This window comes from Saccopteryx leptura, chromosome 1, assembly GCF_036850995.1.
Source record: "Saccopteryx leptura isolate mSacLep1 chromosome 1, mSacLep1_pri_phased_curated, whole genome shotgun sequence".
Lineage (NCBI taxonomy): Eukaryota > Metazoa > Chordata > Mammalia > Chiroptera > Emballonuridae > Saccopteryx > Saccopteryx leptura.
In genome coordinates, this window is record NC_089503.1 from 188,345,997 (window position 1) to 188,370,269 (window position 24,273).

At 38.4% G+C, this 24,273-nt stretch overlaps 1 protein-coding gene across 5 annotated transcripts in view; it reads right to left on the minus strand.

Moving 5' to 3' along the window:
• The window catches only part of CHRM3 (cholinergic receptor muscarinic 3), a 597,168-nt gene that overhangs the window by 430,039 nt on the left and 142,856 nt on the right, over positions 1 to 24,273 (minus strand). For 3 of the 5 annotated variants that reach the window (XM_066383358.1, XM_066383348.1, XM_066383368.1), the window contains exon 2: positions 9,644 to 9,752. The exons of the other annotated variants lie outside the window; for them this stretch is intronic. The gene's annotated coding sequence lies outside the window, so the exon portion shown is untranslated. The remainder of the gene's footprint in view (positions 1 to 9,643; positions 9,753 to 24,273) is intronic. 5 annotated transcript variants of the gene reach the window in all.

Genomic DNA, 24,273 nt, shown 5'->3' on the forward strand with positions numbered 1-24,273 from the left:
TTTAATCCCCATCCCCTCACACCCTTTCCCTCTGGCTCTTGCCACACTGTTGTCTCTGTCTACGTGTTATGTATATATGTTTCCTGGCCAATCCTTTAGCTCCCTTGACCCCCTCCCCTCTCATAGCTGTCAGTCTGTTCCCTGTGTCCATGCCTATGTTTCTATTTTGTTCATCAGTTTATTTTGTTCATTAAATTTTACATATCAGTGAGTATATATGGTATTTGTCTTTCTCTGTCTGGCTTATTTCACTCAGCATAATAATCTCCAGGTCCATCTATGCTGTCACAAAAGGTAAGATTTCCTTCTTGTTTACAGCATATGGTACTAAATGGGCACTTGAGCTGTTTCTAGATCTTGGCTACTTCAAATAAAGCTGTAATGACCACAGGGGAGCATATATTCTTTCAAATCAGTGCTTCAAGTTTCTTTGGTTGTATTCTAAGATGTGGGATCTCTGGATCAAAAGGCAGTTCCATTTTTAATTATTAGGGAAAACTCCATATAGTTCTCCACAGTGGCTGCACTAATCTGCATTCCCATCAGCAGTGCATGAGGGCTCCACATCTCCACATGCTCCACAACCTCACCAGCACTTGTTGTTTGTTGATTTATTGATGAGCTCCATTCTGACAGGTGTGAGGTGATATCTCATTGTAGTTTTAATTTGCATCTATCTGACTATTAATGACCTTGAGCATCTTTTCAAATGTCTATTGGCTATCTGTATGTCCTCTTTGGAGAAGTGTCTACTAAGGTCCTTTGCCCATTTTTTAATTGGATTGTCTTTCTGGTGTTGAGTTTTATAAGTTCTCTTTATATTTTGGATATTAACCCCTCATCAGATATATCGGTGAATATGTTCTACCATTCAATGGGTTGTCTTTTCTTTGATGGCTTCTGTTGCTGTGCAGAAGCTTTTTAGTTAGATATAATACCATTCTTTTCTTTTTCCTTTGTTTCCCTTGCCCAAGGAGATATATCAGCAAAAATATTGTTATGAGTGATGTCTAAGATTTTATTGCTTATGTTTTCTTCTAGGATTTTTATGATTTTGTGATCTACATTCAGATCTTTTATGCATTTTGAGATTATAATTGTTTATGGAGTAAATTGGTGGTCAAGTTTCATTTTTTTGCATGCGCCTGTTCAATTTTCCGAACATCATTCATTGACAAGATTGTCTTTATTCCATTGTATGTGCTTTCCTCCTTTGGCAGATATTAATTGACCATAATGATATGGGATTATGTCTGGGCTCTCTTTTCTGTTCACTGATCTATGTGTCTGTTTTTATACCAGTACCATGTTGTTTTGATTATTATGGCCTTTTATTATAGTTTGGCATCAAGTATTGTGAAATCTCAAAATTTTTTCTTCTTTCTCAAGATTGCTGAGACTATTGAGGGTATTGTTGTTGTTTTGTTTTTTTGGTTCTATATGAATTTTTGGAATATTTGTTCTTGATCTGTGAAATATGCCATTAGTATTTAAACAGGAATTACATTGAATCTATAAATTGCTTTGGGTAGGATAAACATTTTAATTATGTTAATTCTCTCAACCATGAACACAGTAAGTGTTTTCACTTATTTTTATCTCCCCCAATTTCTTTCAACAATGTCCTATAATTTCCTGAGTCCAGTTCTTTTACTTCCTTGGTTAAATCTGTTATTAAGTACCTTATCTCTTTTTTGTTGCAATAGTAAATGGGACTGCTTCCTTAATGTCTCTTTCTGCTAGTTCATTATTGGTGTATAAAAATGCAACTGATTTCTGAATATTAATTTTGTATCCTGATACTTTGCCAAATTCATTTACTAGATCCAGGAGGATACATCATGTCATCAGTGAATAACAACAATTTTAATTCCTCCTTTCCAATTTGGATGTCTTTTATTTCTTCTTCTTGTCTAACTGTTGTGGTTAGGACTGCCCAAACTATGTTGAATAAGGGTGGGGAAAATGGATACCCCTTTCTTGTTTTTGATCTTAAAAGGAAACACTTGTAGTTTTTGCCCACTGACTATGTTGGCTATAAGTCTGTCAGATATGGTCCTTATAATGTTGAGGTATGATCCCTCTATTCCCACTGTGCTGAGGGCTTTTTTGTTTGTTTGTTTGTCTGTCTTATTTTTACCATAAATGATGCTGGATTTTATCAAATGCTTTCTCTACATCTATTGATAAGATCACACAATTTCATCCTTGACTGTGTTTGTATCACATTTATTGATTTGCAAATACTATACCAACCTTGGATCCCTGAAATAAATCCCACTTGATCATGGTGTATGATCTTTTTAATGTATTGCTGGATCCAGCTAGCTAATAATTTGTTGAGGATTTTTGCATCTATGTTAATGAGGAATATTGGCCTACAGTTTTCATTCTTTGTAGTGTCTTTTTCTGGATTTGGAATTAGGATAATGCTGGCCTCACAAAATGAGCTTGAGAGTCTTTCTTGCTCTTAAAATTTTTGGAATAGTTTGAGAATAATAAATGTTAGTTTTTTCTTGAACGTTTGGTAAAATTCACCTGTGAAGCCATTCAGTCCAGGACTTCTGTTTCCAGAGAAATTTTTTATTGTTTCGATTTTGTTAGTTGTAATTGGTCTATTCAAATTTTCTGATTCTTCCTGATTCAGTTTTAGAAGACTGTATGTTTCTAGGAATTTATCCATTTCAACCAGGTTGTACAATTTATTGACATATAGTTCTTCATAGTGCTTTCTTATAATTCTTTGTATTTCCGTGATGTCTGTTGTTACTCTTTCATTTCTGATTTTATTTATTAGGGTCCTCTCTCTCTCTATCTCTATCTCTAATCCCCTCTCTCTTGATTTCTTTTATCATTTCCTCTTCTTAAATCAGGGCCTTTAATATTTGTTGCAATACAGGTTTGGTAGTAAGTCCTTTATTTTATTTATTTATTTATTTATTTATTTATTTGTCTCAGAAGCTCTTTATTTCACTTTACAGTTTAAATTATGGAATTGCTGGGTACAGTAGTTTTGGTTATAGGTCCTTGATTTTCACTATTTTGACTATTTCATGCCACTCCTTCTAGCCTGAACTGTTTCTGTTGTGTAATCAACTAACAATCTTATGGAACTCCTTGGTAGGTAACTAATTGCTTTTTTCTTGCAACTATTAAAATCCTTTCTTTGTCTTTAATCTTTGGCATTTTAATTATGATGTGTATTGGTGTTGGTCTCTTTGGGTTCATCTTCATTTGTACTCTCTGTGCTTCCTTATCTTGTGTGACTTTTTCCTTCATCAGGTTAGGGAAGTTTTCAGCTACTATTTCTTCAGTTTCTCTATCTCTTGTTGGCTCTTTTTTCTACTGCTACTCCTATGATGCAGATGTTGTTATGCTTGATGTCTCAGAGGTTCCTTAGACTTTCCTTACTCTTTAAAATTCTCTTTTCTTTTTGATGCTATGCATGAATGTTTTTAGCTTGTCCTCTATATCACTAATTTGATCCTTTATTTTACCTGCTGTTGATTCCTTCCAGTGTGTTCTTTATTTCAGATATTATATCTTTTATTTCGAACTGGTTCTTATTTTTAATGCTTACTATCCCTTTGTTTAAGTTCTCATTGAAAGCATCCATTCTTTCCCTAAAGTTGAGCATTCTTATAACCATTGTTTAAACTTGACATCTGGTATTTTGGTTGCTTCCATTTCACTTCATTCATTTTCTGGGGAATTATTTTGTTTTTCATTTGGGGCATATTTCTGTGTTTTCCCATTTTCTCTGTCTTTAGGTAGGACTGCTATGACTCCAGACTTGTTACAATGTCTCTAGGATGAATGTGTCTTGTTCGGCTCAGTGGCACAAACATCCAGAGCACCTGAGCACTGCGCTATAGGAATGTTTCTTGTGGGATATTGTGAACTCTTCTGTTGGTTTTCAGTCTTGAATGCTGTTGGCCCTTCAAGCTGGCTGACTATAAGGGTAAACCTCAATCACTGTGTGTAAAATGTGCAGGGGCTGTCCCCTGGTGCTGAGTTATTCCCAGCAGGGTCTGATGCCAGCCTAACTCCCCCATTTTTTTTCTGAAGTGTGAAGTGGGGAGGCAGAGAGATAGACTCTTGCATGAGCCTGACCAGGATCCAACCAGCATGCCCACTAGGGGGTGATGCTCTGCCCATCTGGGGCCCTTGCTCCATTGTAACTGGACTCATTCTAGCACCTGAGGCGGAGGCCATGGAGCCATCCTCAGCACCCAGGTCAACTTTGCTCCAATGGAACCTTGGGTGTGGGAGACGAAGAGAGAGATAAAGAGAAATGAGAGGGGGAAGGATGGAGAAGCAGATAGGTGCTTCTCCTGTGGGCCCTGACTGGGGATTGAACCTGGGGCATCCACATGCTGGGCTGATGCTCTACCACTGAACCAACCGACCAGGATCCCGACTCCCCCTCTGAGTGTGCTGCTCATATGAATAGTTGGGTGTGTCTACTTCTGGTGTGGTTTGAAACCCCTCCCACTGGTTTCTTTGTTCAGGTCCACTTGGGCAGGGTTCAGCTATGGGTTGATGTCAGATGTTTTTTGTTACCAGCTTTGGGCTACCTGTCTGGATATACCAGATTGTTCACTGTTTGTGGCTACATGGAATGAGACTGTGTGTGCATGGAAGGGTCAGTCTGGGTATAAGTAAAAGGACCAAGGCTCCCTGAGGTCTGCCTCTACCTATCACTACTCTGCCCCTGACCTCACTGCATTTGCCTGGTCTTCCTCCAGAGCCTTCCAAAGAAAGACTGTATAATGAGATCAAACTGGCTTCATCCCACAGACCCTTCCATAAGTTGCAGTTCAGCAGGGCAGGGCAACTGAGCTCAGGAGGACGGGGATAGTTGAGTTCCCTATTTGCATTCAAGCACTCAATGAGGGGGAAATGGCCCCTACTTCATAGTCAAATCACTTAGTCACTGCCACGAGCCACAGATTCAGGTTGTGTGTGGCAGCTATCTCCTCTGCAAGAGCAATTTCAGCTGGGCAAACAGAGCAAATGAATCTCCCAGTGAGGTTGATGCCAGCCTAGACCACAGGACGGGGCTAAGCACTTCATCCAGGTCCTAAACAATAGCCTCCAAGGGACTCACACTTTGAATGTCCAACCTCTAAGCTACTCTTCCTTCCTCTCACAAGCTAAACCCAGCAGGACAGAGAATCTGGGACTTTGCAGGGCTAATCCAAACAGTCACAGTCATTGAGGGTGGTATCCACAAGCTTGTAGGAGGGGGAAGGAAGAGGACAGACAATTCTTCCCCTTTTCCAGGGTAGTGTGGGCTAAGCTCACATAAGAGGCAGGAATTCCCTCCCCCCACCACCACAAAGTAGTCATACACTCCAGCCCCCCACCCATCTGGCTCCCAAATGAAAGCTTCCCTGGGCCACACACTTCAAAAAGCCCTGGCTCTTTTCAGCACTCTGAACTCCCAGCATGGTGGCACTCAGCAGGATGGGACCAACCAAGTGACTGAACAGGTGGGGAAAGGCTACCAGCTGTACACTCAAGGTGGGGAAAGCATGACTTCTTTCCAAAGCCTCCCAAACTGTTTTCCATTGAGGGTAGCCTGCAAGCCTGTAGGAGGGGGGCTGGCATTTCTTCCACTTCTTGGGCTAGTGCACGGTGAGTTCACAGGGGTGGAAGGACTTGCCCCCACACTCTGTGATGGAACCACAAACCTCAGCTCCTGCCCATATGGCTCCTGGACAAAAGCTTCCCTGGAGACATGCTCCAAGAGTCCTGGTTCTATGTGGCTCATGGTCACCTAGGACAACTGAATTCAGTAGGTTGGTGCTGGCCACGTGATTCAACAAGTGGAGAGAGGGGCACTGACTGTATGCTTGAGGTCAGGGAGACTAGCCCTCTTTACAAAGCCACATGGTTGATCCACTGTCTAGGTCTCTGCCAATAGCCTCACCAAAGAAGGTAATTTCAAAAGTTACTTCAAGGACTAAGCATTGCAGAGTGGCCCCACCAGCAATCAGGATGGGCAGTGTACCCCCCACACTGGTGCTACAATAAACAGAGTGATGGTCTCTGAAAAGGTGTCATCTGTGTCTCCCAGACAGACTGAATCTCCACAAATTTTCACCACCACCAGATGTAGGTGGACGCTGCTTCCTACCTCTGTTGTTCTGGGTTGGGGATCCTTGAGTGGGGTCCCAACCCCACACTTGTGTGGGGAAGGAGTTCCGTGGTGGTGATATCTCTCTGGCTTCTCAGCCACTGCACTTGTGGGGGTAGCCCTTTCTGTGTCTCCGCCCTTCTTACCAGTCTCTGTGTGGCTTCTTCTGTAGGCCCGTGGTTATAATACTTCTGTTCCTCTAGCCTTCAGTTGGTTACTCAGATTGATTGCTCTATAAAGTTTAGCTACAAATCTGATTTGTGGCCGGGAGCAGGTAAGTGTAGCTTCCTTCTACTCTGTAGCCATCTTGGGATCCCTCAGCATTCAATACTATTATAATCTGAAATAGAAACCAGTCAGATGAAATTTATACATGAAACACTACCTGCCTGGTGACACGGATCCGGGAGGTCACCCAGAAGGAAAGATCTGGCACCACGGTGGTTTCAGATGGTTTATAATTATCACATGAGGGAAGGAGACTTGGCGTTCTGCTCCAAGTGACACATATCAGCCTGGCAACTGCTCTTGGCTCAGATTATTGCCCAAAGTTATCAGTATTTCCCACCTTGGGAACAAATTATGACTTCCTTGAAAAACACTGCCCACTACAACCCTAACTCCAGCCAATACGAGCCCAAGGAAAAGACTAAGTGTATTCGTAACAAGAACAAGTACGAAATCTGATTCAGACTACATGGTTAGGAAGGCAAGAGGCCAGCCATTCCTCCCATCACTTCATGACCCATTCTACATTTCCACTTCCTTTTTTCATTTTTCCCTTTCTCTCCAGAAAAAAAAAAGTCACTTTAAATGTGGTAACAGGTCTAAGTCCAGAATAAGTTAAACACTGAGCTGATGATATTCCTTGATACTCCTAAAGAGAAGTCAATAGGTATTTTAATTATTATTTTTTAAATCAGGATGCCATATTTCAGTTATGTTTGCATTTTGTAACTTGATTTAAATTACTTTTCTCTTTTTAAATTCTGGATATAACAAAACAAGTCTTATAACTGAGCAGATTTCTAAAAGTACCCTAAATATAATGTATAGCAAGGATATTTCCATAATTACAGAATCTCTCATTTATATTACCTTAAAACTACATTCTATAATAATTTGTGATTATGTCTGCACAACTCCCAGTGAAGGTGATAGCTACCATTCTTTGGCAGATGCTGTGTTAAGCCATCTAACAAAAGAAGTATGAACTATTTTTAATTATTTCTATCTTATATTTTAGAAACCAAAACTTTTTGATAAATGATTTTGAACCATCTGTAATTGTTACCATAGCACCAGTTCATCCATTGAATAAAAATTATTGGTACTGGTTACTCACCAAGTGTCACACAGTGCACCTAAGCACTTGACAGTTGTAACTCAGGTAACCCACACAAGCCTACTATTACACCCATTTTACAGATGAGCTAACTAAGACACAGAGAGGTTAAATGACTTGACCAACATGGCAAAGCTGGAAAATGATGTACTGGCTTGCAGCCCCAGCCAGTGTGATTCTAGACAACCCCAACCCCATACTTAAGAACTATCTTACACATCAGAAAATAAATACAAGTTACATGTTTATTGAGGCTTTTGTTTCACTTATATGCAAACATTTTATTCATGAAATAAATGACTGGTAACCATATCTCTGTCTGAAGAATTTGCAAACCAGTTTTATTGTATTGGCCTAGTTATATAACAACCTGTTTCATTTTGGTGGAAAAGTCTTTCTCAAAATTACTAAATATATTTGTTAAGGTTGCATTTTTAGTCTTTTATTTTAAACGTGCTAGCTGTATTCTATAGCTAAAGAGAATGGTGATATGAGGTGTTAAAGAGATTTCAGTTAACAAGGGAATTAAATAAACTAAATGAGTAATATCTGATTGACTTTCTATATGGTTTCCTTAGTATCTTGAAATTAAACTACACATAAAATAAACTATATATAAATTAACTGTACATAAAAAGTATTTACTGGCCCTGGCTGGTTTTCTCAATGGATAGTGCAGATATCCAAAGTTTGATCCCCAGTCAGAGCACACAAAGAAGCAACTATCTGCTTCTCTTCCCCTCCCTCTCTCCCTTCTCTTTCTTCCCCTCTCATAGCTAGTCTCTCGACTGGTTCAAGTGTCATCCCTAGCACTGAGGATAGCTAAGTATGTCCGAGCATCGACTTCAAGTGCTGAAGATAGCTCAGCTGATTTGAGCATCAGCTCCAGAGAGGGATTGCTGGATGGATCCCCGTCAGGTTGCATGTAGGAGTCTATCTCTCTATTTTCCCTCTTCTCACTTAAAAAATATATATATATTTACTGTATCTTTTCTCTTCCAACTGTAAACATCTAAAAAGAAAATCACCTAAGAGAGTAAATATCCTGAAGATCAGATGCAAAAACCTAAATTGTATCATTGGTAGGGACTGATATGCACAATGAACATGTGCTTTCTCATACTTCATGCAAACATAACTGTCTCAAATACAAGAAATGAATATGAGTCATGTATTAAAATTAAGTACCATTTTATTATTTATCTCTTAGGTGAATAATAACAAAATATTAGACTGCATTAACCAATTTAAAAATAAAATTATGGTCAAAACTTTTTACCAGTTCTCTACCTATAATGTTAGTCAGTCACAGAAAATACCATCTATTTCTATGGGGTTTATAGTTAACTAATAGTTTTACAATATCACTTCATTTGACCTTTAAAAAGTAATCTTATAAATTAGGTAAAGCAGAAATTCTTCCATTCATTTTGCAGATGGGGAAATTGAGGCCTAGAGATTTAAGAGACTAATCAGAGGATAAATGTTGGAGTTGCAGCTAAAATGAATGTCTTCTGACACTGAGTATAATTTCCTTTCAATAACACCATAGACATCATCTACCAATTACCATGTGATATGTGTATTACTACTAGAAGCATATCAGATGCCCTGTTGGGTAAAACTGCAATAATAATTGAGCTGTTTCAAAAATGTTAAGTAAAATTTTTAGGCTTACACTGCCAGATTTATGTGAACTAAAAAACTAAAAGAAACTTTCAAGTGATTTTTTTTCCCTGTTAAAAGGGAGGGGAAATCCTATACTTCTGAATTCTGCCTGTATAAAATACATATAGGATAGGGCAAAAGTAGGCTCATAATTGTTCATATGGAAAATAATACAAGAATTAATAAACAATAATATAAGAATAAACTCTGTGTTTCACATACTCACAACTGTAAACTTACTTTTGCCCCCCCGTTTGTGTGCATGCGTGTGTGTGTATAACTATATATCTGTATATACTATATAATAGATACATCCTAACCTGTTCTTTCATTTTGTATCTGTTTGCTAAATAAACAAGCTAAATTTGGCCACATATCAAAGCAGCAACACAAGCACATGTATTTTGTACATTTTTCAATATAAATGTAGATTCTGTTAAAATCTGAATCTATAACCACATAAATGATACTGAATAAAAAGCACTTACTAGTGAAGAGCCTTAGCAGTGAGCATCATGATGCACACAGGTACAATGCTGCCAATCCACAGTCTACCGAGCAACCCGTAACCAAAATCTGTACCATCACGATTCAGACCTAAACAGACACACGAGCATGACAAGTAGGTCAATAAATATAATTTTACAGCATTTTCACAAGAGCCTCTTTCCAACTTGTAGCATTAGAACAAAAGCTGTCTGACAAGCAATCCAATGGAAGGACCTCCATGACTCGCGTCTGCTCTCCACACAGAGCAGTGGGGCAGTGGGAACCCACTCTATCATAAGAAAAGACATCCGATTAAGAAGTGATAAATTTAGCAGTAAACTGACATTAAAAGGTTATAATTTAGCAACAAGAAACAAAGCAAACAAAAAGGCAAACTTAACACCCTCTAATAAGGATTGTTGTTTATAGCTGAGGTGCTGACAGTACTTTACTCCTATGTATGGAATTCTATTGGAATTTGTAACAAAGCTGTGATGTCTGTCATCTTCCCTTTACAATACTGTAACAAAGGAGGTCAAGACCCATAAAATCAGTCTGCTGTTGTTGCTTGATCCCAAAGAAACCACAAGGAGGACCAGATGGAGCAAACATAGACTTTATTACTCACGTACAGGGACAGCACTGATTATGGCAGGTCTGTGAAAGCACTACACCCCGTGGAGGGGAAATGCAGTTATAATAGTTAAGCCTTGGGCAATTGCTTAAGCAGAAACTCTTTGTCTATGGGCCAGCAAGAAGGTGAGCTGGCAAGCAGAAGTTAGGGTGAAAGCGTATGTGCCATTCTGTGCTGTTTCTCCTTGATAACATCTGGTGACTCAGTTCCTTTGTCCTTACCAAAAACTCAGGTGCAGTTTTACTGCTCTTTGTTCCACAGCTCCAGCCAGGATCCAAGACCATAGCACCAGGAACTAGGGAGGGGAAGGGCCAAGTCCAGATTGACCCTACAAATACTGTAGGCTCTGACCTCCAACAGCGCACACTTCTATCTGTGCTCCCCACAATATGAAACTAGACATTGGAATACAGTATAAAGAAACATTTCAACAGCCTCTGTAGACCCTGTAGATCCCTGAAGGACAGTATGGTATTCTACTCATCTTTGTACAAAATATAAAGTAGCTGGCATGTGTAATTATTTCCTAGGTAAATAAATGAATAAACAGCAATAGCAAAATTAGGAATTGGCATTTATTTTTGTCTCAATTTACACTTTGAGTTGTCGATCCTATCACCTACTTGTCAAAGGTACCTTCCTGTTTGCCACACAATATCATGAGAAAAACATAGAAAAAGCATGAGGTTTAGATACGTTTATTCAAAGAATTACAAACTAGTTCATAGTCAGTTTAGTTTAGTCCAACTGGAGAGGTTCCCAAAGTACAGCAAAGGTTAAATAACAAAGCAACTGCTCAGAGAGACAGAAATAACTCTCCTTCCACTTCTAGATCTGTATCCATTTGCTAACAGAACCACCCCCTTCTCTATGCACAGATCCAGAGGAGAAAACTGAAATGGCTAAGCCCCCTAGGGGGAAGTTCACAAACAAGAGGACTAGAAGATGCTGCTCTAGGTTCTGGGTTGAAGATGCTGAAGAGTAATAGGTAGATGGACCCCATTGGTCAGACCCTAATTCCCCACAGACGTATCACCAAGATCCGGGTGGATTCATGACTCCTGCAACCTTTTTCTGTGTAGCCTGTGAGATAAGAAGGCTCCTACATTTGAGATTGTTGGAAGACAGCCAAAGAATCATGTAAACTATTTGAAATCCAAATTCCAGACACCATAAATAAAGTTTTATTGGAACACGACCACAATCACTCATTTCCATATTGCCTCTGGCTGCTTCATGCTACAAAGACCAAGAGGAAAGGCTGTGACAGAAATAGTGTGACTCAAAAGTTTTCAGATATTTATTGTGTGACCCTCTATAGAAATGGTGGGATGACTTTTGGTCTGGTTAGCTTTCAATTTGGAGGGGGTGATAAGAGAAAGGGGTGCTTTAGTGTAGACCAGAAGCAGGGAATGGGAGCCACTTCCCTGCATAAGATCAAGAAGCAAGGGCAACCCAAGAGCTGCACTGATTGGATAAGCTTTTCCCCAGAGGGGCACCTGAAAGGAGGTTAGACTTGGACACAATCAATCTGGCATACAGCCTGAGCCAGAAAGCTGAGAACAGGGACAAGTGTCCTTTCTCAACATGGCAGGATGGTGTCTGCATGAGGGATATCTCTGGAGCTCTGAGCCCTCCTAGATGTGCCACCTCCAGCATGATGGACAACTGTGGGAACCAGCCCTCCTGGCTCAAGGTCTGGAAAAGAAGTTTATCAGTGCAAACAGAAACATATAAGCAGGTTAAAGACACTCTGTACACCTCATTTAAGAGTAAATGGCTCTTAGTTTCACATTGATAAGAGTGTGGTGGTTACGGGGGGAGGGGGGAGAGGGAGAGGGAAAGGGCGAGGGGGAGGGACACAAAGAAAACTAGATAGAAGGTGACAGAGGACAATCTGACTTTGGGTGATGGGTATGCAACATAAGTGAACGACAAGATAACCTGGACTTGTTATCTTTGAATATATGTATCCTGATTTATTGATGTCGCCCCATTAAAAATAAAATTATTAAGAAATAATAATAATAAAAAAAGAGTAAATGGCAGCCGTATTTAACAAAACACATAGGCTGTAAAAAGAGAATCTGCTGCACAACCCACAGAAACTATGGCTGATTTATGGGAGGAGACATTTATGTGGAAAAGAAAAATGCAATTTTTACAACATCTGTGTTGTGCTCTCAATGAAAATTTATCTTTACATTTGGGTTAATTAAACCCAAATAAATGAAAAGACACATATTTCCTGATTAACTACTAATTGCATCTCAGTCATGAGGAAAGATGTAGACATGGGTCTGAACATCAAGCTTGTCCTTTGACTTTTAACAACTCCCTTCACAATCAAATTCTCATTTCTATTAACTCTAAAAACAGATTATTCTATCCCTGGCCAGTTGGTAGACTATCGGTCTAGTGTATGGATGTCCCTGGTTCAATTCCCAGTCAGGGCACCCAGGAAAAGTGACCATCTGCTTCTCCACTCCTCCCACAGCCATGGCCAGATTATTTCAAACAAGTTGGCCCCTCAAGTGATGAGGATGGCTCTGTGGAGCTTCTGCCTTAGGTTCTAAAAATAGCTCAGTTGCCAAACAACAGCCCCAGATGGGCAAAGAATCAACAGTAGGGGGCTTACTGGGTGGATCTTTATTGGAGTGCTTGAAGGAGTCTGTCTCATTGTCTCCATCCATTCACTTGAAAAACAAAACAAATGGGTTATTCTGAGAGTTGTATGACAAAATATACATGAAATAACCAGCATTGAGCCAATCATCTGGGACAGGGATCGGGAACCTGTTTTGGCTGAGAGAGCCAGGAACACCATATATTTTAAAATGTAATTCCGTGAGAGCCATAAAATATGTTTAACACTAAATACAAGTAAATGTGTACATTTTATGTAAGACCAACACTTTTAAAGAACAATAAGCCTCTGAATTCTTTTTTTTTTAATTAAAAACAAATTTTTATTTATTTTTATTTTAATTAATTGTTTACATACATTCTAGGGTCACCCGAATGCATCCCCCCTCCCATCTCCCCCCTATTCCCCTCAACATCTCCCTTGCCCCCCTCTCTACAGCACCCTCCCCCCTTCCCTTCAGGTTTATCCCATCCTATCATCCCCTTTTCCTCTGTCTTCTTTTCCTCTGGTCCCTTTGACCCCTCCTCTGTCTCAATTCTGTTCCTCAGTTCTCATTATTCCTTGGATTCCTCAAATGAGTGAGATCATATATTTTTCTTTCTCTGCCTGGCTTATTTCACTCAACATAATAGTTTCCAGGTCCCTCCATATTGTTGCAAAAGGTAAGATTTCCTTCTTTTTCATAGCCCCATAGTATTCCATTGTATATATGTACCACAGCTTTTTAGTCCACTCGTCCACTGATGGACACTTGGGCTGTTTCCAGATCTTTGCTATTGTGAACAATGCTGCCATAAACATGGGGGTGCATTTCTTTTTTTCAGTCAGTGATATGGTGTCCTATAAGTGGAATGGCTGGGTCAAAGGGCAGTTTCATTTCTAATTTTTTGAGGAATCTCCATACTGTTTTCCACAGGTGCTGCACCAGTCTGCATTCCCACCAACAGTGCAGGAGGATCACCCTTTCTCCACATCCTCACCAGCACTTATTATAATAGTGCTGTTTTGTTAATGAGCTCCATTCTGACTGGTGTGAAGTATCTCATTGTGGTTTTAATTTGCATTTCTCTAATGATTAGTGATGTTGAACATTTTTTCATCTGTCTATTGGCCAATCTGTATGTCCTCTTTGGAGAAGTATCTATTCATTTCTTGTGCTCATTTTTGATTGGATTGTTTGTCTTCCTGGTGTTGAGTTTTAAAAGTTTTTGGTTACTAACCCATTATCAGATGTATTGTCGAATATGTTCTCCCATTGTGTGGTTTGTCTTTTTATCCTGTTCATATTGTCTTCAGCAGTGCAAAAGCATTATAGTTTGATATAGTCCCATTTTTTTATCCTGTCTTTTATTTCATTTGCCTGTGGAGATAAATCAGCAAATATATTGCTGTGAGAGATGTCGGTGAACTTATTGCCTATGTTTTCTTCTAAGATGCTTATGGTTTCACGATTTACATTTAAGTACTTTATCTATTTTGAGTTTATTTTTGTGCATGGTGTAAGTTGGTGGTCTAGTTTCATTTTTTGCAAGTAGCTGTCCAGTTTTCCCAACACCATTTGTTAAAGAGACTGTCTTCACTCCACTGTATGCTCTTACCTTCTTTGTCAAATACCAATTGTCCATAAAGATGTGGGTTTATTTCTGGGTTCTCTGTTCTTTTCCATTGATTCATATGCCTTTTCTTATGCCAGTAACAAACTGATCTTAGTACAATGGCCTTGTAGTATAACTTGATATCAGAAAGTGTGATACCTCCCACTTTATTCTTCTTTTTCAAGATTGCTGAGGCTATTCGTGTTCTCTTTTGGTTCCATATAAATTTTTGGAATATGTGTTCCATATCTTTAAAGTATGTCATTGGTACTTTAATTGGTATTGCATTGAATTTATAAATTGTTTGGGTAATATAGACATTTTATGATGTTTATTCTTCCTAACCATGAGCACGGTATATGCTTTCACTTTTTTGTGTCTTCCTTGATTTCTTTTATCACTGTTTTATAATTTACTGAGTGCAAGTCTTTAACCTCCTTGGTTAAATTTACTCCTAGGTACTTTATTTTTTTGTTGTTGCAATAGTGAAAGGGATTGTTTCCTTAATTTCTCTTTCTGACAGTTAATTGTTAGTGTATAAAAATGCCTCTGATTTCTGTGTATTAATTTTATATCCTGCCACCTTGCTGAATTTATTAGGTTCAGTAGTTTTTTGACTGAAACTTTAGGGTTTTCTATATACAGTATCATATCATCTGCAAATAATGATAGTTTTACTACTTCTTTTCCAATTTGGATGCCTTTTATTTCTTCTTCTTGTCTGATTGCTGTGGGTAGGACTTCCAGGACTATGTTGAATAAGAGTGGTGAAAGGGAGCAGCCCTGCCTTGTTCCTGATTTTAGGGGAATTGCTTTTAATTTTTGCCCGTTAATTATGATGTTGGTTGTGGGTTTGTCATAGATGACCTTTATCATGTTGAGGTATGTTCCCCGTATTACCACATTGATAAGAGTTTTGCTCATAAATCGGTGCTGGATTTTATCAAATGCTTTTTCTGCATCTATTTAAATTTTCATGTGGTTTTTCTCCTTTCTTTTGTTTATGTGGTGAATCACATTAATTGATTTACAAATGTTGTACCATCCTTGCCTCCCCAGAATAAATCCCACTTGATCATGATATATGATTTTTTTTGATGTATTGCTGGATCCAGTTTGCTAATATTTTGTTGAGGATTTTAGCATCTAAATTCATCAGAGACATTGGCCTATATTTTTCTTTCTTTTTGTTTTCTTTGCCTGATTTTGGAATCAGAATTATGCTCGCCTCATAAAAGAAACTTAAAAGTGTTCCTTCCTCATTAACTTTTTGAAATAGTTTGAGAAGGATAGGAGTTAGTTCTTCTTTGAATATTTGGTAGAATTCGCCAGTGAAGCCATCGGGCCCAGTGGTTTTGTTTTTGGGAAGCTTTTTGATAACTCTTTCAATCTCTTTTGTTGTAATCGGTCTGTTTAGATTTTCTGATTCTTCCAGATTGATTTTTGGAAGATTATATGTTTCAAGAAATTTTTCCATTTCACCTAGGTTGTTTAATTTTTTAGCATACAATTCTTCATAGTATTTTCTTACAATATTTTGTATTTCTGTTGTGTCAGTTGTTATTTATCCAATCTCATTTCTAATTTTATTTATTTGAGTCCTCTCTCTTCTTTTCTTGGTGAGTCTCATTAAAGTTTCATCGGTCTTGTTTACACTTTCAAAGAACCACCTCTTGATTTCATTGATCCTCTTGTTTCTTTAGATGCTATGACATTTATTTCTGCTCTGTTCTTTATTATTTCCTTTCTTCTACTAGCTCTGAGCCTTACTTGCTGTTCTAGTTCTTTTAGATGAAGGGTTAGGTTGTTTATTTGAGCTTTCTCAAGCTTCTTGAGGAATGCCTGTAGTGCTATGAACTTCCCTCCCAGTACTGCTTTTGCTGTGTCCCATAAATTTTGAGTTGTATGTTCATTATCATTTGTTTCTAGGAATTTTTTTATTTCTTCTCTGATTTCATTGTTAACCCATTTGTTATTTAATAACATGTTATTTAGTTTCCATGTGTTTGAGTATTTTTCAGTTTTTCTGTTGTCATTGATTTCTAGTTTCATGCCATTGTGATCAGAGAATATGCTTGATATAATTTCAATCTTCTTAAATTTGTTAAGACTGCTTTTGTGTCCTATTATGTGGTCTATCCTAGAGAATGTACCATGAGCACATGAAAAAAAATGTATGTTCTGCTGCCTTAGGGTAAAAAGTTCTAAAGATATCTATTAAATCGAGTTGATCTAATGTGTCCTTTAAGTCTGCTGTTTCTTAGTTAATTTTCTATCTTGAGGATCTATCTAGTGATGTTATTGGGGTATTGAAAGTCCCTACTATTATAGTATTGCTGTTGATCTCACCCTTTATAACCATCAAAGTCTCCTTTATATATTTAGGTGCTCCTATATTAGGTACATAGATATTTATGATGGTTATATATTCCTGTTGGATTGCTCCCTTTATCATTATGTAGTGATCTTCTTTATCTCTTACTATAGCCTTAATTTTAAAGTCCATTTTGTCTGATATAGGTATTGCTACCCCAGCTTTTTTTTAATTTTATTCATGAAATATTTTTTTCCATCCTTTTGCCTTCAGTCTATGTGCATCTTTTGTTTTAAGGTGTGTCTCTTGTAGACAGCATATGTATGGGTCCTGTTTTCCTGTATTCCTTGCTTGCTAGATTCTTTTCCCACTTTGATCTGTTTACCACAGGCCCCTTAACATTCCCTGCAGCATTGGTTTGGTTGTAATGAATTCCTCTATTTTTTTTTTTTTGTCTAGGAAACTTTTTATTTCTCTTTAATTTTAAATAATAGTCTTGCTGGATAAAGTAATCTTGGTTGTAGGTTCTTGTTCTGCATTACTTTGAATATTTCTTGCCATTCCTTTCTGGCCTCACGTGTTTCTTTTGAGAAGTCAGATGTCATCCTTATGGGGGCTCCTTTGTAGGTGATAGCCTATTTTTCTCTAGCAGTTTTTAATATTTTCTCTTTATCACTTAGCTTTGGTATTTTAATTATGATGTGTCTTGGTGAGGTTTCTTTGGATTTATCTTTAACAAAGTTCTTTGTGCTTTTTGGATTTGTAAGACTGTTCCTTGCATCAATTTAGGAAAGTTTTCAGCTATGATTTGATTGAATAAAGTTTCTATTCCTTGTTCTTTCTCTTCTTCTTCAGGAACCCCTGTGATGCAGATGTTATTTCTCTTCATGTTGTCTCAGAGCTCTCTTAGAGTTTCCTCAGACTTTTTGAGTTTCTTTTTTTTTTCAGCTCTGCTTCCATGCCTTTGTTCATCTTGTCTTCCAACTCGCTGATTTGATCCTCAGCTTCATCCATCCTGCTTTTTAATTCCTTCCATTGTGGTCTTCATTTCTGATATTGTATTTCTCACCTCCGACTAATTCTTTTTTAATATTTCAATGTCCTTTTTTATACTTGCTATCTCTTTATTTAGGTGTTGTGTAATGACCATTCATTGTTGTTCTAAGATTGCTATGCATCCTAACAATCATTTTAAACTCTGCATCCGGTAGTATGGTTATTTCCATATCACTCAGTTCCTTTTCTGGAGGATTCTCTTGTGGTTTCATTTGGATTGCAGTTCTCTGTCTTCTCATTATGTCTATATATTTGTGTGTGTTGTTTGTAGGGCTGGTTTAGACTAGGCTTAGTGTTGTCTGGCTCCATTTTTCAGTTGTGCTATTTCTAGGTCTTCTTGGATTGGAATCAGCTGTTGTTTATAATCCACTGTTGGTTTGGCTTTTCTAGTAGAGCTGCTTTGAAGTCTTGATTTGTTTGTTTTCTTCTCAGTTATCTTATATCAGTGGTAGTCTTGTTAACTGATTTCAGCAAGGGGCTTATTTGAAACTGTATCCAGAAATGTGGTGGGTGTAACCTGAGACTCTGAAGGCCTGATCTGCCAGTTACTCTTTCTGGGGGCACAGTGCTTTCTCTGCTTCAGTAGGGGGAGGTGTATCTCAGATCTCCATGGAGACCTGAGTTACTGCACCTCCTCCCCACTTCTTGTTTTCAGCTGTGTCTTATTGCGCTGATTGTTGCTGGATAGATATCTTGAGATGGGTGACCCGGAACCACTTAAGTCTTGTGTTATGTGGAAGGATCAACCCCTTTCCCAGCTACGCTACCTCCAACAAAAAATAAGTCAACTTCTCAGGTCCTCTCATGCATTCCTCTGCCTGTCACTGTCTGTCTCTCTCTCTCTCCCCTTTCCTTTTGGATGATAAGCCAGCCCTCTCAACGCAACTCATTCACAGGTCCCCAGGCAAGTAGCTGTGAAAAATATTTTCTACTCTTTTTCTTGGAATGAGAGCCCTTCTGGGCTCTCATTCTCACCCCCCCTTCATTCCTGTAAGCAGGGGAGACCCACTGTTCCTCGGTGCTCCCCACCAGACTTGGTGAAGCTTCTTCTTTGCTCCTTGGTTTTTGAGAGCTATTCTTGTAGTCCAGAGTTGGATTTTCATGCTGATTGTTCCTAATTAATTTGTAATCCAGTGTGGTGGTGTGAAGTGGGAGTCGGAGCATCTGCCTACTCTGCTGCTATCTTCAGGTCCTGTGAATGTTTTTAATAATGTTGTTATGCTGTTGCTAACCAATGATGAATAAAGTATTTCTCACCAATAAAGCATCTTCTGGTACTGCATGGTTTTGCTGATAGCATTGTAGTCTGGATGATACGTGGTGAGGTTAAGCTTCACGCAGGTGTTGAGACTTCCATCTGTTAAACAAGATCATAGGTTGGTCTTAACATGCTTTAGATGTGAGAAAGACTGCTCACGTGCATATGTAGAGCCAAACATTGTCAGTACAGCAATACTCACACGCTGCAGTGTGTGGTTTGTGATGGAAAGCACGTTCCAAGTTTTGACAATCAGCTGGTCCATGGGATGAAGTTTTTTCATTTCTTCCCACTTGTGTTTGCTCATCAGCTCTGCTTGCTGTCATGTAAGTCTTTCCAAATCTTCATTCAGTGACTTGAATTTATTCACCCACATGTCTGAGGCCTTCAGGTCAGCAGCTTGTAGCTCAAATTCTCTGACGAAGACACCAGGGATGTAACTCAGGTCGGCGCTGCCCACTGCACACTCGTGTGGATGGGTGATGAATTTAAAAAGACGAGTGCGCTCATGAAATTCTCCAAAGTGCGCTTTGAATGACTGCAGGACATTAGCTATGAAGCCCACTAGCTGCTGGAGATCAAGATGTTGAGCAGGGTCACTTGCTGTGCATGCATCTTTAAACTCTCCCAGTGTTTCAAAGTGTAGTAAACGACCAGTTTCAATGTCGGCAATGAAGAGTTCCAGCTTGTTTTCAAATGCAAACACTACTTGTTGAAGGGATAAGACTGTATTTCCAACACCTTGAATTTTCACATTGTGCTGGTTCAGATGTTCAGTCATGTCCACGAGAGAGTAGAACTTCAGGAGCCATTAAGTGTTAGCTCCCTCAGGATGCTCGACGTATTTCATTTCAAGAAAAGTCCAGACTTTTGCTCAGACAAGCCGCAAAACAGCTGAGAACCTTCCCTCTTGACAACCAACGCACATTGCTGTGCAGAAACAGACCAGGATAATTATTCCCAACTTCATCCAACAGTGTTTTAAACTGGCGATCACTTAAAGCTCAGGCAACAATAAAGTTGACCACCCGAATGACCAGTGACATCACCTCACCAAGCTGCTCGCCACAACACCTGAGCACAAAGCGCCTCCTGATGTAGAATGCAGTGAAAACTTAGGATGGGTCTCTTTTCATGTTCATGAAGAAGTGCTATGAATCCTCTGTTTTTCCTCACCATGCATGGAGCATAATCAGTACACACTGAAATAATTTTATCCATCAGTAGATTTTCTTCTTTGCAAACTCAGTGAAAGACTTGTATAAATCCTCCTCTCTTGTTGTCTCTTTCCTATGCAAAACAGCAAGACTTTCCTCACGTAGTGTGTCACCAACAGCATACCTTGCAATCATGCTGAACTGGGATATATGGCTTATGTCCGTTGACTCATCCAAAGTGAGAGAAAAAATGGTGCTGCATTTGTGTCCTTCCCTTGTGTTGCCTCAATTTGATTTGCCATCATGATGGTATAATTGTGAACCGTTCTTGCTGACAGAGGCATGTCTTTTATTCGTTTGATTATCTTGTCTTTATCCAAAAAGTTGTCAAAAAGTTCATTGGCAACATCAAGCATGAATGTTTTGGCATACTCCCCATCTGTGAATGGCTTTGCATTTCTCATAATTGCTAAAGCACCAGCAAAGCTAGCCGAATTCCAGTCACCTTGTTGGGTTCAAACACGGAGTTGCTGCTGACTAGCTTGCACTCTGCACAGTAGCTCTTGACATGCTTTCTTCCTGCTGTCCCCCACTGGATATTTTGATGCAAATGTAGTATGGTATGTGTCGAAGTGCCGCTTTCTATTTAACCATTTCATCAACGCAATTTTATCATTGCATATTAGATACACTGCAGAACCTACTCTCTCCACAAAGGTGAATTTCTCTGTCCATTCCTGCTGAAAAGTATGATGCTCCTCATCTTTTTTTCTTTTAGCCATCTTCTTCGTCAAAAGGGTTTCTGCAATTAGATAGCTGACTACTTGATTTGAAGGAAGGAAGTTTACTTCCTGACCTCACCATGACCCATGTACGTTATGCATTATCCAATAAAATTTTGGTGTTGTCCCAGAAGACAGCTGTGATTGGCTTCAGCCACCCACAACCATGAACATGAGCAGTAGGAAATGAATGGATTGCAATACATGAGAATGTTTTATATTTTACACGTTATTATTATTATTTTTATTAAAGATTTGTCTGCGAGCCAGATGCAGACATCAATGGAACCACATCAGGCTCGGAAGCCATAGATTCCCGACCCCTGATCTGGGAGGTTCACAATGCTTACCTGATTCCTATCTTTTTCCAGCTTTGTTCTGCTACTCCCACCCCTCTCTTCCTGCTGCCATCTCCACTACCAGGATTGCTATAGCTACAGAGCAACAGTTCCCACACATGCAGTTCCTTCTGGTGTCATACTTGACTTTGCATCTTCTGTTTTCTCTGAGTAGGTTCCACCTATTAATATTGCATTCTTCTTTATTTAACTAGCAAGCCGATATTCACTTGAAAAACATTTAAATTCGAAAGTAAATTCTGTAACCATCCTTATCCCTTAGGCAAAAATATTTTCCTGCAACATTTTGTGCATAATTCTATTACAAGTAATATTGTATCATTATCTGTTTACACATGTCTTTCTTTAGAGGCCATATCTTGGTCATCTTGGTTGATATGCTATGATATCAATATGATGAAATAAAGCCTCATGATGCAGACAGACAAGTACATACACATACACACAGACGCCCAGAGGTGGAGACTGTAGCTAAGTCTTTGACTCTCATTGAACAGAAGACATTTCCCCCATGCCAGTTGCACTACTGGCTTCAGAAATGCTAGGTGCACAACAAGCTCTATTATTTGTTACAATGATAAAGAAAAATAAGAAGTATAGTGAAAAGGTAAACTGCTTGAGGATTTAGTATATGGAAAAAGGAACACAGCATACTGTTGGCAGCACTTACAGCTTAATTATCCTAAACATCCATCTAAAAATATGCAAAGAATACTAAAATCAATCCATTTATTTTATAAATTTGGATAAATCACTTTTAGGAGTAGTTCCCAATAACAAACTTCCCCATTTCTTGACATTTATTAAGTGCTAGATTCTGTTAGGTACAATTTCTAAGATAGCTATCATTTTATTTCTTTTTTTTTTTAGAGGAAGAAATTGAAAGTGAGAAAAAAAATAGAATTTATAATTTCTTGACTAACATCATACAATAGTATAAATTTAAGTATATCAAATTCTAAAGGCTAGGCATTTCCACATAACAATCTAAGCCTGGTCTGTGCTTTGTTAACAAGACATTTAATGTTTAAACAGTTAATAAGTAAGTGATAGTTGCTATTATTGTTATTATTAATACTAAAACCCAAAAAAAGAAAGGACGTTCAATGCTATAAAATGTACATTTTTTTTTAGATTTTTTAAAATTTATTCATTTTTATAGAGAGAGGAGAGTGAGAAAGAAAGAGAGTGGAGGTGGGAGGAGCAGGAAGCATCAATTCCCATATGTGCCTTGACCAGGCAAGTCCAGGGTTTTGAACCAGCGTCCTCAGCAATCCAGGCCGAAGCTTTATCCACCATGCCACCACAGGTCAGGCCAAAATGTACATTGTTAAACATATTATGTTTAATTACTATAAGACATTTGGAAGTTAAGCTAACATAAAGAAAATGTATATAAGTGCATAATAAAATGTTATGTATAGAGTCATTAAAATTATAGTTTTATATGGATTAATAATGATTAGAAGACAGTATAATAAAAACAATAATACTATATGGTTATAGGTACCTTCTTTTAAGTTTATCAATTTATTTGAGAAATTACAAATTTGGGTCAATTAATATTTATGTATAAAAATGCCGATAATATGTAAAAATTTCTAAAAGTGGTGGTAATATCCCAGACCTTTTCCACATTTGAAATCTCTTTTAATTCTGAGCAAGATAATAAGTTAATGTTGTTTCAGTAAGAGCTATTTGTTTATTTACTTATTTGCTACTGGGAATGGAAATATATATGGGCAGATATAAAAAAACAACAACAAGAATTACTGAAGGAAAGATTCTCTGAAATAGAGTCATTTAAACCACCCACTCTACTTAAAATAGGCAGTTTACATTAATATTTCCCAGTGAGCATAGGCAATCAGCATATGATGGTGCTAATTCCTGTACTGAAAGGTTTTATTTATATCTCATGTTTCACACAGATCCATACTTATATAAATATGAGAGAGAGCTACTTTAGCAGAATTGCAAAGAGAATAGTGACAAAAAGGTTATCCCCAAGAAAGGGCAAGAGTATTTGACAAGAGCCACAGTTAAGACCGGAGCACATGCTGATTTGTGCACTATGGCTCTCCGAATCCAAACCTGCGGGAGGACCTCCAGCTCACAGCCATCTGAGCTTCACTTGCTTATGTAAAGGCACTTCTTCCTTTTGTTAAAAACTTTATCATAAAATTAAATTTAATGGGATGACATTGATCAACATGGGTATACTGGTTTCAGGTAAATATCTCTATAGCATTTGATTCTGTTGTGTGCCCATCACCCAAAGTCAAAACATTTTACATCACCATATATTTGTCCCTTTTTAATCCCCTCCCCCTCAATTCCCTTCTTCAAAACCCCTTCCCCATGGTAACTACTTCACTTATAAAGGGTATCAATCATGAAGCAATAAAGGTTCTCTGATTCCCTCTGCATTATAACAGAACAAAGACACAAAAAATTGAAAGAATTCTGTTTAATCAAAAACATCTCTTATCAAGAAAGTACAAAGAAGTGACCTTGTGGATAGCTCTGAAGCCTAGTCATCAGGAAAGCAGAACGGAGTCCTCTGTGTGGGTGGCTTTTCCTCCCCACAGTAGTTATTCCCAGAGCCCCACAGCTGATGGATCCATATGTGAACACACTAAGGGTTGGACCCAGAGCAAATGGCAAAAATATACAATTTAGCTAGGTTTTCCATAATTGGAAGGGACCTTAAAAGCACTTTTTTTCTTTAAGATTCTAGAAATAATGATTTTAGTGTGTGATAATCACAGTATAAAGTAGGAAATTTTAAATAAGAAAGAATGTCAGTCTTGGTGAAAAGGGCTCA